Source organism: Podarcis melisellensis, assembly GCF_964234715.1.
Source record: "Podarcis melisellensis genome assembly, chromosome: 6".
NCBI classification, from domain to species: domain Eukaryota; kingdom Metazoa; phylum Chordata; class Lepidosauria; order Squamata; family Lacertidae; genus Podarcis; species Podarcis melisellensis.
The window spans coordinates 45,419,939-45,436,705 of record NC_138538.1 but is presented as its reverse complement, the minus strand read 5'-3'; positions in this window follow the sequence as shown (position 1 = coordinate 45,436,705).

The window sequence follows — 16,767 nt, the reverse complement described above, 5'->3', positions numbered from 1 at the left end:
ATGGGGCCCTTTATATGTCCAGCTGTCCTTTGTCAACAACAAATTGTCGCTGTTTTTTGTGTTGAATATATGCTATATGGTAATTTATGGACCTAATAGGTATCTAAAGCCATTTGCACATAACAAATAGGAGCCTACACAACACAAAACACTTGCTGTATGTAGGTTTTATTTTATTTGTTTTTTTATCTTTTTTTCCCCTTTAATTTTTTTGGGGCCCCCAAGAGAGTGGGGCCCTAAGCTATAGCTTGTTTAGCTTATATGTAAATCCAGTAGTAGACCCAGATGTGGAATCAAGAATAATTCATTCAGCACTTCTGCCTTGTTCAAAACTACATTTGCGGTGCTTGAGATATTTCCCAAATTTGTGGTGAAGCAGTTGCCTCCCTGATTCACCACAAGTATGGCTCACCATGCTGATTCACCATGTCTGTACCATGTCATTGCAAGCCTTTAGAAAGTGAGCTGAGCAAAGGAATGTTGCAAGCCCTAATTTGTGGTTATGTTGAAGCAAGTAGATGAATGCTTCACCATGAATTTGGTGATCACTGTGAGCACAGTGCTCTAGCTGGTAGTGGGGTGGAATGGTCCTAGGAAGCCACATATTTACTGGCCAAATATATGTATGGGCAACCACAATGCCAGTCTCAAACACATTTCCTTGGGAGTGAGACTGGATTCCCAAGTTCTTTTTAGATATGATAGAACCATTGACAGGTGACTCGTACCCATCATTTTTGCAGAGTGAGAATTTCTTCTGATCCTGTCCCTAACATGAGGAGATGTTAATGAAATTATTGGAAGTTCTCATAAGATGGTTTTAACGGGCTGAGAACACATTTTTTTCATAATGGACATTTTTAAAAAATCCTTCCTTTGCTCTAGGACTTTGTGATCATGATATAGCTTCCAGCCTTGCTTTTAATATCTCTGTCCTTGACTGGTACATCATAAACTGATGGAAGCACTAACTATCATTTAACATGATCCAGAGAAAAGGTTTAAAATTTAATCTGAGGAAAAGGTGCCAGGTTCTTTGGTGATTCATGGGCACATTTCTCATATTGTGTTTGGAACAAACCATAAAACAGATTTAAGAAATGAGCTACAAAATGGATTAGCTGCTCTTCAGGAACAGCTTAGCTGAACTATAATGTAAATAGGCAAGCTGTCAGTTTTGTTCTAGTAGCTGAAAGGTGATAATGACCTTTTTGTGCTGCTTGTTGCTGTTGGAGCAACCTCTTTATCAGAAGCAGTAGACAATTTAACTTTCACTTCCCCTCAAAGAACCCTGAGAATGGTATTTCTCCCAGAGGTGGACTAGGGATCTTTGCTAGAGAAATCACACTGATACAACCATAATTCCCGGAGTTCCTTTGGAGAAGCCATGACACTTGCCATTTTCCAGACTGCTTTAACTTTGTAGTACAGATGTGGCTGTAGACACAATCAACAGAATTCAAGTAAAGGAGTTGCCAGTTCTTGATTTTCTCTAAGCATCTGTTATGTACTAAGCTTGGATCCTAGAAAATTAGGCAGGTAGGATCCTAGAATGCAACAACTGATTGGCCTGCAGTAGGAGCCCAATCAGGCTCCAGGAGGGAAGCAGAATCAACCAATCAGATGGGACTCATTGTGTAAATAATGTATATATAGCCTGAGGTTTGGGGGGAAATTCACTCACTGTTTTACGAGCTGCAATAAAGAGCATGAAATCACTACATGACTCCAAGTATATTTCAGCATCCATTCATACCTAAGGCTGCATCCAAAGGACATCATTCCCCAGCAACTATAGTCTTTAAAGTGTAGAATTTTAGAGTTGATAGTTTGCACCAGGCATAGGCAAACTTGGCCCTCCATATGTTTTGGGACTACAACTCCCATCATCCCTAGCTAACAGGACCATTGGTCAGGGATGATGGGAGTTGTAGTCTCAAAACATCTGGAGGGCTGAGTTTGCCTATGCCTGGTTTGCACAGTGCCAGTTGTACTGATCCTGCTGGTTTATCTGGACTTAACCAGTCAGCCAGGATCGGGCAGGGTTCATCCCTGCCACATGTGGCTTGTGGGATTCAGGTGCACTGATTCAGTATTCATTGTGCCACTTTCTGATGCTTAGATTTAAGGAACCTTCAGAGCTGTTTCACACATTCTGATAAGCAACGAAAAGCACTATTTCACAGAATTGTGTGCAAAAGGGAACTTGCATGTCTCTTCCTTGGTAAGTTTCAAATACATGTGGGACTCATGCGCTTTGCCATGCCTCCTCCCTTTCCACGTGTCTTAGAGATCTATGGAAATTTTGCAAGTACTCAGGTGCTTCAAATCCAAAATTAGATTTTAAACAGTGTGCAGTCTCCCTTCTAAGAGTTACAAGAAAAAAATGGATTACTTACTATCTGTGGGTACTGTCATCTGTTTCCTAGATCCCCATTGAGTGCATCTTTCAGAAGTGACTCCAAAAAACTTAGCATGGTCACAGCTCATTCTGATGTATCCTTTCCTTATATGTGTGTTTGTTTTGTGGGTTTACTTCAAGTTGTGGTCCTGAGAGTACCATACATGTTGGAATCAGAAACGTTTAGGTGGTTCAGTATTGTCCATCTGCAACTGATGTCTGGTTTCCAAGGAGCTCAGCCCCAAGTAATATACTAAACAATGGTTTACATGTCTGAAGAAGCTTCGTACCTGGAAGCAGCTGCAATTGCCGTAATGAATTGAATCCCACAGCAGGATATTTGTTGAATGTTGTCAGGGGTTCAGGAGCAGAGGCACAGGGGAAAGAGGAAGCGGAGAGCGAAGGAGAACAATCCGAGGGCAGCGCAGGTGAGGATGACAGTGGGGGAAGAGAGTCCATGAGTCTGTCCAGTGATTCGGAAGATTCCCAGAAGGGAGCACCGATAGCCAGAGCAAGGGGGGTCCTGGGAGGGACGCACCAGAAGCAAGGGACCAGCGGTGACTCCCAAAGCAGCAGCTGGAGATCGGGACCAGTTTCCCCACCAGAGCGTAGCGGGGGGGAAGGGTCCCATGTGTCAGGACTGGCTTCCCCTCCAGGGGAAAGAGAGGATGAGGCAGGGGTGACCACACCCCTATCGCTGAGTGAGGGAACAGAGGGGAAGTCAGATCCAGCGAGCCCCCCCGAAGGGGGAAGCAGTGACAGAAGCAGCGTAACAGTCAGGAGGAAAGTTGCCGGCTGGGCGCGCGCGCCAAGTTCAAATGCACAGGCGCGCGGGACAGCTGGGAGCGAGGATTGGGAGCCAGGTCCTAAAGCACGCTGGAGGCAGGGGGGAGAATCTGGAGACTCTTCAGCATCAGAAGAGTCCAGAAAGGGCAACACCCCGGCGGGCAGACAGACCCAGAGGAGAAAGGAGCAAAGGAAGAGGTGGAGCAAGGCTAGGGTCTTGAACTGGTGTCTGGGGGGAGGAGATTCAGACGGAGCTTCAGCGGTCTAGGGTTGAGACGTAGAGCTGCGCGCCGCGGCTTTGGAATGGAAACTGAACCTTAATAAAGACTTTTGTATATAACAAGAACTGGCGTTGGTCCTCTGTAAGCTGGGACCTTGGGCAGCTCTGACAAATGTTCTCAGGATTCATGCTTGTGGCTTTTTTTGCAGTGTGATGTGAGCCTTCCCAGGGTCTTCCTAGTCCCATTTGACATATATATATATGGAAATCTCTTCGAGCATTCTAATCAAATTGCATTTCAGTGATGATTGAAGAATGATACCAAGGACTTTAAAATCCTCTGGGATTAAAGGTGCCGTATGAAATATATGTTACCTCCAAGGCATTTTGTTAAAAAGAAGTGTCATGACCCTGTAAACAAAATTCACTAAATGCTCATTTTTATAGGCGATAAACTGCAAAGTGCTACTCATTCTTCAGTTCTCTCTTATAGTTTACAGCTTTGTCAGAATTTTCTGATTGATTTACTGACAAGCAAGCAAGCAGCGTTTGAAGGCTTCATCATAATGTATAATTCCACTCAAGCAATTATGGAGGCTGAATGAGTCAGCGGATGTTCAGGAGTGGCATTGTCCAGTTACTCAAATGGGCTTTGTCAACAACAGGCTTTTATAGTAGGGTCAAATTTCAGACCAAACCTAGTTGACTCACCTGGAGGAAGTATTTCTCATAGTCAGAAAAATAGGTGGGTTTGCAATCTCAGCTGTTCAGGTACATATAATTCGAATCCAAAGGCAGGCTGTTGTCTTGGTCAACACACACACACACACACACACACACACACACACACACACATCATATCATTTCATGCTTCCACTTTCAGAGAAGTGGGCAATTCAAGGTATCCCCTCTTCCTTTGGAGAGTGCTGGAAATGTAAAGGGTCTTTGTACATACAGATGTATCACTTGAGTTGGTTTTAGAAGTATACAGATGTAAGGACACAGACAACACCTGATTCATAGTAACATCAGCATCGTGGCATTCTAAAGCTAACCTCTCCCATTTAACTCTATTAGCAAAGTTTCAAATTAACCTCAAACTACTGCTATTCAGCCCACCCTACCCCTTTCATATATAAATTAGTTTGCCATCCCCAACCTGAACAGGCGGAGGTTGCACACAGTCAAATATTTGGAATAGCAAATGCCCATCACTGTTGACTAAGCATTGGATGGGATCTCAAAGGTCTTTTGGTCCAGCCGTGGCGAAGGAAGCCTCTCCGGCACCTGGGGTGGTGCGAATCGCCCATAGGGAGGAATGAGATGGGGCCGTTTTTGCTCACCTGCCTCCTTCCCATCCTCTCCCCAATCTGCCTTCCTCCTCCAGGTGGGAGTGCAGGGTAAGGACACTCTGCCCCCATGACTCCTGACCCAGGGGGTGGGGCGATCATGTCCGGCCAGGGGGTGCGCTCTGGCCTGGCGACCAGGCCGGGGGGGGTGCAATCCAGCATAGCTGTGATCGGGTCCAGCCAGGATTTTGTCACCCCCCTCAGGGATGGCCCCCAGTGCGTGCCGCCCCCCCCACTCCACCTCTGTGGTCCAGCCCCTTGCTAATGTAGGAAGTCCACTACTGCAGCATCCTTGATATTTGGCCACCCAGTCTCTGCTTTAAGACCTCCAGTGAAGGAGGACCCAACAGCTCATGCTATCATGAACTTCTTGATGTAGGGGAAACCTAGAAAGGTAGCCTTTTTGTGTCAGAGAATAGTATGGCTGTCTTGCACTAAATTATGCCAAGCAGTTGTCCAGATTCATAAAACTACACCAAGTAGTGCAATTACAACTTCCTAGAGCATGCACATGGATAAATACGGCCGAAACGAGCATTTATTATGTGTGCATAAGTTTCATAGTAAATTGTACATCACATTTTCCAGGCCAGAACTTCATAACAGATGAAGCAGCCCCCAATCCACATTACGGACATTCTCTGTTTCCTTATATTTAAATAACCTCTTTTGATCTTGCCATTTTCTAAAGAGCGGAATGTGATGCTGCCGTGATTCAGCAGAACAAGTGATGAAGGAATAGCGTCCCCCAAATCTAAAGCTTTTAAAACCAGTCTGTCTGTTGTTTTGCCCAGAGGGAAGGAAATTGATTTCCTGTGGGAGCCAAGTGGAGATACGGTTCCCTGATTACTTAGCAGCTAGGGAGGTTGCATTTTCCAGACCCTTGTCCAGCTAGTAGTAACATCAGCAGAAAGAACAAACCCTTAATCTCCAAGGTCCCTCTTCTTTTGAAGTATATGTAGTGGATGAATGAAGCTTACTAGGGCTTCCGGCTGTGAAGAAGATGGTTTTATTCACATCTTCTAGTAGAGGTTATAAGGGACGCAGGTGGCGCTGTGGGTTAAACCACAGAGCCTAGGGCTTGCCGATCAGAAGGTTGGTGGTTCAAATCCCCGCAACGAGGTGAGCTCCTGTTGCTCAGTCCCTGCTCCTACCAACCTAGCAGTTCAAAAGCACATCAAGTGCAAGTAGATCAATAGGTACCGCTCCAGCGGGAAGGTAAACGGCGTTTCTGGGCGCTGCTCTGGTTCGCCAGAAGCGGCTTAGTCATGCTGGCCACATGACCTGGAAGCTGTACGCTGGCTCCCTCGGCCAATAAAGCGAGATGAGCACCGCAACCCTGGAGTCGTCTGTGACTGGACCTAATGGTCAGGGGTCCCTTTACCTTTAGTAGAGGTTATAATAGGGGTGGGAAATCTTTTTCAGGGCCACATTCCCTTTTGATCAGCTTTCTGAGGGTCAAGAGGCAAAAGTGGATGCATGCAGATTTTCGTACCAATGTCAAAATTGGGATGCTCATTTTTTTTAAAAAAATAATATTTATTAACAGTTTAGAGACTACAAAAGAAAGCAAAAGAATTAAACAAAACAAAACAATACAATACAATACAAAAACAAAGACACTACATAACACTAACACTAAAACATTGAATTAACAAAACAAAACAAAAACAATTTAAAACACATCCAATAATTTCAATATCTTATCTTTCATTCACTTGTTTCAATGACCTCCTCACACCTCCCTTTTTGTGTTCCACTTCAATTAACTGTTTCAGCAATTCCTTTCCATCTTCCTCTGTTTTCTGTCCTGTAATTTATCTTAACATGTTCTAACCTTATTTTTTCCCTTTAATACATTAATAATCTATTTGTACTTAGTTCGTTATAGCATTTCTACTAAAGCCATATAACTTCATTCCAACATTTTTCTAACATTCATTGATTTTACAGTATTTCTGTAAATAGTCTTTAAACTTTTTCCAGTCTTCTTCCACCGATTCTTCTCCCTGGTCTCGGATTCTGCCAGTCATTTCCGCCAGTTCCATATAGTCCATCAACTTCATCTGCCATTTTTCCCGGGTGGGTAAATGGGATGCTCATTTTTTGGTCCGGTGCTCTGTTGTGAGCCAGCTGATTCATGTCAGAGTGTGTGGCCCCAAACCAGCGTCTATTGGTCCTGAGCTCTTGTGGGAACCAGCTGATTCATGCAAGAGTGAGACCAAAAAACAAGCACCTTTTGGTCCTGCACTCCGCTACAAGCCAACTGACTCAAATGCCATTGTGCTGGACCAAAAACTGGGACATACCAGGATGCAATCGGAAGCTGAGATGGCTTCTGTAATTCTGGGATGTTCTGCTTGAATCAGGACAGTTGAATGGTATGAATTTTATCTTTGTACAGTAGGCTAGTTTCTATACACACCCATCTCTGTCCTCCATCCAGACAAGCAACAGGTATTGTCAGAGGTCCAGGGCACCTTCCAGGCAGGCAAAAGACTTCAGGTGTGAAACAGTGGCAGGGAGTGTATGGCCTGGGGAGAATTCCAAGGGCAAGAGAAAGAAGCTTGGAGGGCCACAGTCTGGAGCTTTATCACTGGGAAAGATATTGGCAATAATATAAATACTGAACATGGGGTGGTTAGCGATCCCATTACATTTCACACAGGAACTTCATTCCCTCTTTCTTCTCTACCACTGTTACTGTTCCTTTTATCCCTCCACTCCTCTTACGAGAGGCCAGAACAACTACCAACAGAACTAGAGCATTAGTTCTAGAACTAAAAGCAAATGTAGAACCACCTTACAGAATCAAATGTAAATAATCACCAACTTTCATTGTATAAATGGCGTCACTCCTGTTATGCCCTCAAAGCCGGCAGGAACAAAGCGGTCTTAAGCTGCTTCCTGAATGATTGTGCTGTGGGGGGACAATCCAATACATATGAGAGGGGTTGAACAACAGCAGTTTGAGGTTATTTTGCAAAGTCGCTAACAGAGTTTCAGGGTGGAGGTTGGCATTCTACCACCTCTGTAAGGGAGCCTGTATTGAAAGTTGCAATCTTATAATTGCATATTAGGAGATGGAGTTATAATTTATTTTGGAAATGCATATGAAACCAGTGAAGCGTGCCACATAATACCCATTCCACATTTCTAAGAACTCGATCAATGAGTGTGGCAGCACCTGCACTTTGCAATTCTCTGCCTACTGAGATCAATAGTACTGTTTTTGGCCCCTGCTGAAAACATTCTTGCTTAGACAAGTCTACCCAGATGTTGAGAAAATTGAGGTCATTTTAATCTGCTTTAGTATTTTAAATTTTGTAAAAGTAAGGTTGCGATTTTTTCCTCGGTTTTATTGTCTTATCTTTTTGCAAACTGCTTTGAGGTTGTTTTGCTTTTTTGTTTTTTACAATCAAGAACCCCTGACTTACCCATAGAGGCTAGTGGCACGGGGCGCCAGGGCAGCAGGAAATAGGTGGAGGCTGGATGTGGCGCCTCCCGGCATCAGCTTGCCACCCTCGCCCGCCTCCGCCATGCTGTGCCGAAGCAGCGCCGCACCCGGAGCCTCTGTCTGCCATGGCCACTGTGGCACGAAATGGCCAGCTGAGCCAGGAGGTGCTGCGTCCAGCCTCTGCCTCTTCCCCGCTGGAGGAGCTGGCCTCCAGCCACTGTCCACCTCCTCCAGCCCCGCCAGCAGTGTCACCCTCCCTAAAAAAGTGTCGACAACTCTGGGAAATGGGGGGGGGGCACCGGAGGGAGCTTGCACCATGGCGCCCGATATGCTTAAGACAGCCCTGATCAAGAGGCGTATAAAATTTATGAAATAAAGAAATAAAACCACAACACCCTGCTACTTAACATTATTCCCCTGATAGTGATGGTGTTTAGCCATGTATATGGAGCTGGTGTGACCTTCGCCCTACAATCAATTCATCTTTCAAGGAAGTAGGAAGCACAAGGAAACTATTAAGGGTGTATGTTTACTTCTGATTAAATGAAGGCAAGAGACTTGCGTGCTTAGTGTGGACCTGACCACGCTGCCACTGGAGTCGCTAGGCATTCCGAATCTAGCTGCTGAAACTTCTATGCCAGACGAAGCTGGTTAGGATTTCCAATCACTGCCAGATAATGCCTGTCTGCTTCCCTGGCCAGCCTCCCTTTCCATCCGGCTGCGGCCTCCGTCCCACTGCTGGTCGGTCCAGTGGCTGCTAATGGCAGCTGTTAATTGTTCTTCTGTTCTGTGCTATATTTAATTCCTCACTAATTTTTACCCTCCCTAATCGTATTAAAAAGACAGAATTTCCCGAGGGAAGGTTATTGCCTCAACTATGGAAATTTACCTGCAAGTCACACAGAGCCATGCCAAGAGGGGATTGAATGTATTTTAAAACCAGAACTCAAAGTGACTTCATTTCTGAATTTGTTTAACTCTTTATCAAAATAGAAAAGGAGGATTTGGTACCATATCTATCCTGCCCCCCTGCCACTGACAATAGTTGTCTAATTTCTAAAAAGCCATGCAGTTAGGATTAATTTTATCCAGAAGACAGACTCTAATCCCAAATGTGTTTGCATGTGGCTGTTTGCTCAATGACATGAGAAATACACTCCTTACATGCTCAGAGTTTCTTTTGCCTTATTTCTTCACAGCGTCTGGGATTATTGTGCCTGGGGCTCACAGCTACTTTTCTGAGGGCCAAACTATATGTATGCAGGTACACCTCTTTCCCTCCCTTTAATTAATGACTGGTGGGATGTGTATACACACACACACACACACAAATTGTTATCAAGATTGTGGCATGAGGAGAGGGAGGTTTATCCCTTTCTTTCCCTCCCACAATCAGAATGAAAACCAGAGCACCTCACCCACCAAGCAGCCTTGAGATTAGAAAACAGTTTATGAATTTATATCAGTTTATGAATTTAACAAGTCATTCTGAAAATTCAGCAGCATTTGAGTGTGAATTTCTCGCAACAGACAGATATTTGTAAGCAATTTGTCCTTATATATACATTTTGGGAGAGCAATACTTCCTACAGCATTTGTGTCTGCTATTTTAAATAACAGATGCTTTTTTTATGCACACTTTAGCATGTTCATTTTTGTACGAATTACTTGCCTAGAAAACTGCGTTGCAAATTTCGATGGATGACTGTGTTTTGGTTTGCATCTTGTTTTGGAAGAGTGAATTGGGTAAATTTGCCTTTAAATGTGGAATGAACTGAATTTCTCCCCCCTCCCTGCTCTCAACCCACCATTTACTGGACTTGTGGCTGTCAATAGCAGTCGGGTTCCCTTGCATGTGCCCTGCATTCGTAGCAACATGCACATTTGATATTGTCCATGGGAAACAATGCGCTGATATTGCTGCCTCCCAATGGAATCAAGTTGCCAACGGTTGTGCTACGCTTGCAAGTGGACTAGGCTGCCAACCCCTGATAAAGATTGTTCTCCATTGAAGAGTGAGCAGATATAAATTCAGACCAGCCAGCGTGCAAGACTGGGGCAGGAAAACCTCTGGGGAATGGGAGGTTCCTGCACAACATCCTTTTGTCTGGTAACCTCCTCAATAGCTGCCCTGTTTCCTAAAGATTAGCGAGTGGTTGCAATGAAAGTTAGGTCAAGTGCAGCCGTCTGTTGGCCTTGCTGAAAAAAAAGAACTTCAGTGAAAATTACCAGGCCTTGACAGTGGCGTAGCAAGGTCAGGTGGTACCCGGCGTGGAAAATTTCCTGTCACCTCCCACTCCTCGCTCGAGTAGAAACTGCAGAGACAGACTTCGGCGGAAAGAAACACAGACACCGTTCCTTATCCATACGCTCTCCACTACACAGCGTCGAGTTCAGCCATGTTTCGTTGTGTTTGTTGACTGAACTAAAAAGATTCAATACATATTATGTTGACTTGTTGAGGTTAATTAATTGTCAGACGATATTATTAAACTCGTTTTTAATATAATTTTTTTTTAAGTGTGTGAGCCCTGCCCATTTTTTTATTATTTTAAAAACACATATTTTTGCTATTTTGTCACCACCCTCAGAGATGACACCCAGGGTGACCCACACCCACCACACACCCCTTCCTACACCACCGGGCCTTGATAACACACAAGGCTGTCCCTCTGTGTGCTTTGTGCCTGATTCTCTCACTACCTGACAGGAATGGCCTGTCCTGTTTTACCACCTGAGGCGAAACAGGAAGTGCTGCCTCCTTGCCCCACATTCCACTTCCGCCATGGCAGGGCTCCATCTCTCACCAAACTCAGCGGCAGCCAGGGCACTCCTCCAAGTGTTGCCAATTGGCTTACCTCGGATAAGGGGCTGACCAGCAATGTGGCAGGCAGGAATGCTCCAGGTTTCACTGAACTCAGGGGAGCTGGGGCACCCCACAAATTGTTGCTACTTGCTTGGCTTCTCCTCCTGGAGGCAGAGAAGACAAGCGGCAATGTCGCGTACCAGAACCCCTCTCTGTCAGTGGTGGAAGCAGTGGGGCAGGTGGGCGAAGTGCCTCTTCTTGCACTTCCACTGCCTGAGGCGTTCACTTAACCAGGCACAATGGGCAGGCCAGTTCTGCTACCTGCCTATCAGCATGCAGGTGAAATGTCTACAGGCACCTCTCCCTTAGGCCGGTGATTTAAAAACCACCTAGTTCCATGGAATGCTTGGCACATTGACTTCTCTGTCACAGAACGCCTGAGTGCTGAAGAGGGTAGCAACACCGCAGGCCAACCCCAATGCTCCTTATGCAGGGCTGTGGGGGATTTATTAGCAAAGGGGGCCCCCATGACAGTTCAAACTTCAGGGCCCCTGAAATGTAGGTCCGCCACTGACATCAGGTGGCACCCCAACCAATGGCAGGCAGGGCAACTCAATTAGAGTTTTGTCCCATGTTCTACCAGGACAGCACCAAGATTGATGTTATATGACACCCCACGGACTGGCTGTAAGAAAGAAAGGAGGCAGGTCACTGGGGGTTGGCTGAGGACAAACTAAGATTGGTGGGGCAGCGCCCCATTTGTCTTAATGGAACAGCTTTCACCGCAGCTATGTGTGCCTGAGAGTGAAGCCTCATAATCTCTGCTGACCTTACAAGGAATTCTGTAACACTTGTCAAATTGGTGGCAAAATCCATTGGGCAGGTAGTCCTTTCTCTCTGCTTCCAAGGACTTGCTGCACCCCTCCCTCTCCGATTGACTGCCTTCATCCCTGCATGAGAACCTTCTCCTTTGCATCTCCTCCTATGCAGCACAATATCCCCTGTTACCTGCACTTTTTTAATTGCCATTCCAAACTTTATTTGGGAACTACAAATGTCACAAAGTGTGGATCTCGTCTGGTGGCCATTTCCCTTCTCTCTCTTTCCCGCCCGGATGATAGATTATCACGCTGTACGACTTCTAGGGGGAGGGTGTGTATGGCATGAGAGATGCTACAGAGAGCTCATCCTTCTGAGACTGCATTGTACTTCTGGGTTAACAGCTGAGGGCATTGGGGTGGGAGAAGATTTGTCTCACAGGCCAAGAATTCCTCCTTTTATATTTTCTCTCCCTGGAGAATTCCTTCTCTCCCTGACTTGGCTGTGAAAACAAAGCGTCCAGTGTCTCTTCTGCTCCTTCTAACACAAAGGCAGTTAGAGTCATTTTCACTTTCACATTGCCAGCTACTTCTTCCTCAAATGCTTGCTGGGCAGTGGCTGGCTTACTGATGGCCAGATAACATTGCAGTGCAGAAATACTTGGCTGCACACACTCACTCTCACTCACATGACTGGCTAGGCTGTGTGGTTGCAGTTGTGGCACCCATGGGTGCAGCTGCATCCTCTACGACTTCCCTGGTGCCCATGAAGTCTCTGACTGCCACCATCCCTCCACTCACTGCACCCTTTCTTTAGGAGGTGGCAAGGCTGGTTCCATTTCCCCCACTTGAAAAGTTTGTCAATTGGAAGAACTTCCAATTCCATGAGCTTTTACAAGGCTCGCATCAGCAGCTGATCAGGAAAGCAGAGCAACTGGGGATAGGAGGGAAAGAGAAATGATCTGAGAGAATGGGAAGCAGGGGAGGGACACAGAGTAGCTGGGGGGGGCAGGGAGACAGGAGGAGAAATCAAATCATCAGCATGAACTGGGAAGAAAGACTTCTTTCTGAAAAGGGGGAGAACTGCTGCCAGTTAGAATAGACAATGCTGAGCCCAGCTAGATGGATTAAAGGTATAATTCAGTACAACACAGCACCCCCACATGCAGGTGCTGATATTATGGCCTTCAAAAAGCCCATCTTCTATTTCTAGGACTCACCTTCCAAGAATGTAGTGCCTCTCTGGGGTGTTTGTTTGACCTCTCCTATGCCTTTCTCAAGCATGTTTTGCAATGTTGATGCTCGTTCAAGAGAAATCCAGGGTAGGTCTGTTCCACTCACATGGTTTGAACAATTTGCACCCCATTTTCTTTTCCACCTGTCATTTGTTCCACCCCCAAGAAACTGCTCTCTTTTGTCACTGCCTCTGTTGACATCCGCCCACACTTCTACCCTAGTTGTTATTTGGAGTCTAACCCAGTTTCCAGCAACTGTGAAAGGATCCTTGCTTTGATGTGGTCCTGCATGACAGCCATGGTGGGCATCATTCCTTCCTATGTGACATCATCCTGCCAGAGGGAGGGCATCTGTGTCTGAGCATATTGGTGGTCTGTGAAGCTGAGGAAGGACATCTGTTTAAATGCAACGGTGTGAAAAACATGCCAAAACCAAACTGATCCAAGGAAGGGTGTGCATGCACTAGGAGTGGGTGGAGAGGCTCTGGTGCCAGAGGAAACTCCAATGTGCTGGGATGGGGAATCCGCAGCTTGAAAAGCTTCCCGTTGATGAACTGCAGCATGGAAAAAGAAGGCAAGCTAGCCAAGAAGAGAGACTGTGCCATGGAGACAGATGACTCTGCTGCCATAACCACACTGAGTCACACCCAGAAGACTCTTGCAATCACTTCCTTTTCAAAGTTTTCCTGGATCCCCTGGTTAATATACACTGAGAAAGGATGCACATTTATAGTTAGATCCTTTTTCCTTGAATGGTGGGACTGGAGGCAGAGATAGCAGAATGCATGGGGGAAAGTGCACACGGATGGGAGCAGAAAGGCACCATTATGATGACTAACTTGAGGAATCACCTCGCAGCAACGCCCTTCCATGCACCACTTTTCTGAGATGATGTCTCAGCCTCCCCCAAGTTCTCTTTGGGTCACCAAGCCTTTCTGGAAATGTGGTGCGTGTTGTTTTCAAGACACCAATAAGGCATATCATGCTGTGGCTTCTCCTTTCTCTCCTTCCTCTGACATTGGTTCTTCTGTAATCTCCATATACTCTCATTAATAACCCCCTTGACTCAAGGATTCACTAAGGTCTCCTCCCTGCCCCAAAACAGGCCTCCTCCTCCTCCTTCTTCTTCTTCGGTTTTATAACCCAAAACAGGTCTTTTAAAACAAATTAGCTGACCAGCTTAAGTTATCCTGAAGCTATAGCTCTTAGTCTCTTTAATTTCTGGCTGGTAAACTTCCAAGATTCAATGGGCTAACTGGAGGTGATGTGGATTAAATGGCAAGGAAAGTGGTCCTGGTTAATAAGTAGCTCCTCAGTATTAGAACTCCCTTCACAAATTCATAACTGTGTCCTCAAAGGTTTCTTTGTAAATGGCCATTATGTTATGCATTCCAAGGGGCATGGATTTAAAACTTCAGTGCAGGCATAGTGCAAATGACCAAAGGTGAAGAGCAGTGATTCATGGTTGAAATATCGTGGAATTTCTTGTCCATGTTAATGAGAGTTGCTAATTCAGCATAAGAAACCTGAATCAATGATTTCTGAAGCAAGATGAGGTATCAAATTCCAGAGGGGATAATCTGCTGCAGCAGCAGACATAGCAGAAAGTCTTGTGGCACCTTCAATGCTTACAGGCTGATTGTGTTGTCACCTTTTGTGGACTAGATGCCATGTTGGCAGACGGATGAAGCGTTATTCTGTTGGAAGACACACACGATGGTAGGGAGGGAGAAAATATTGGCACCAAAACACACAAAATGCAAGAAATCTGTCTCATGTCTAAGCAAAACTCAAATACGCACAAGCACAGTGACAATCAATGCAGTGGTAGTTGGTAACAACACTGTATTCCTAGCGTTGAAGTGCTAATTCAGGAGAGAGCAATGTTTTTCAGACCAAGGGCCATCTTTTATTCTGGACAAGCTTTCAAGGGCCACATGCAAAAGGGGAAAAGCGGGCATAGCAACTGATGTAATATCTGTCTTTGTGCAAGAGGCACAACCCCTCTTGGCACACTATCTAGAACAGGGCGGTTCAACTTTTCCTACCAGGTGGGTAGGCTTCCAGCAACTGGTATTCGGAAGCATGACTGCCTTCAGTTGTGGAAGCAGAGCAGAGCCCCCATGGCTCTGCCTTCTGCATGCACAGCTTGTGAGATAAAATGTCGGAGTTGGCTGTGGTGTACAAAATGGAAACATGTCTGTTCACTCCATCAGCCCCCCCCAGATCCTTAAAAATCTTCAGGCCTGGACCACGAATTTGCATAAAAACCCACATGCAAATTTAGGGTGACTTTAGGAGGAAAGCCACCATGTAAGCAACATTTTAAAAAGTAGAATAAAAAAGGGGATAAGGGGCAAAGGCTGTGAAGTCCTTGTCAAAAGGCTAGGAGATAAATGTGATAGATGGGGAGAAGAGAGTGTTCAGTGCAGCTCTTAAAAGTGAGACCTAGTTTCAAGAGCAGTGCAGCAGCTAAAAAAGCAGTGAGTTAATTTCTGACTGATTATTCTCCATCTGGGATAAAAGTTTCTAAATTTGCCCTGCTCTAAAAATGCAGCATTTCCTGACAGACCTGAATTTGTAGTGCCCCTGCAAAATCAGCATTACATGGTCTCCTAGCTCTGCCATATGTGTTGGTGTGTAATAGATCCCTGAATTATATCGAAATCTAAAAATTGTTTGCATTCTGGAAGAGAACAGAAGGAAATAGATTTCTATTTTTAAACGTATTTGTTATTACAACAGAGGCAATAGGTAAATTTAAAAGGCAGCACATGGAAATGCAGAGCCATCTGCTGAAGATATTGTGCCTTCCACATCCACCTGGTGCTGATTTTAATGCCTGGAACCACTCATTTTAAGGCCTGGAATCTGCTCAGAGGTTCAATGACAGAGGCTGGATGACCATCTGTCAAGGACTCTTTAGCTGTGATTCCTGCATGGTAGGGGGTTGGACTAGATGACTCTGGAGATACTTTCCAACACACCAACTCAATGATTTTATGGTGTGTGCAGTCTCCTTCGAAAGATCCACTGTTAATCAACACTGTGGACTATACAAATCAGCAATTCACAGGGCTGAGCCAATCTGGCAATTCCTGCCCCTGTGTACTGCCAAGAGGTAATTCCTATTTTTTATAAGCTTCCTATGTAGGGATTTTTAGATAGGTTCAGTGTTATGCTCAGGGCATCCTTATACCTCCAAAATTCCAGACACGGCAATAACCATAGGCAACAGTTTTCTAATCGGCTATAACAAGAGGACTTGCAACAAAATGTTGCAGTGCCTCCTCCCTCCTAAAATGAGTAATCCTTTTCAGGCAGGAAGGAAGCCAGCCAGCCATTCCCTCCCCACCCCACCCCACTTTCCCCTTTTCTTTTTCTAGATCACTCCAAATACCATGTCTTACTGAGCGTATTCAGTCCTCATTGGGCTGTTTTAAGTTTTGTTGCCACTTGGGATTTTTGTAAAGCCCCTACCCTTCTGCAAAACTTGTTTTATTTTTTCTACAACCCTTACATTGAATGGCAATGACCATCAACTTTTTTTGAGGGGTGGGGCAGCCCTCTAAAATACTTTATGGGGCAGGGCCAAAGACCTCTTGGCCCTTAGGAGCTGGCTTCTATGAAAGTGAAGTGTGCTGTATTTTACCTGGTGGGGTTTAGGCAGTGGCGTAGCGTGGGTTGTCAGCACC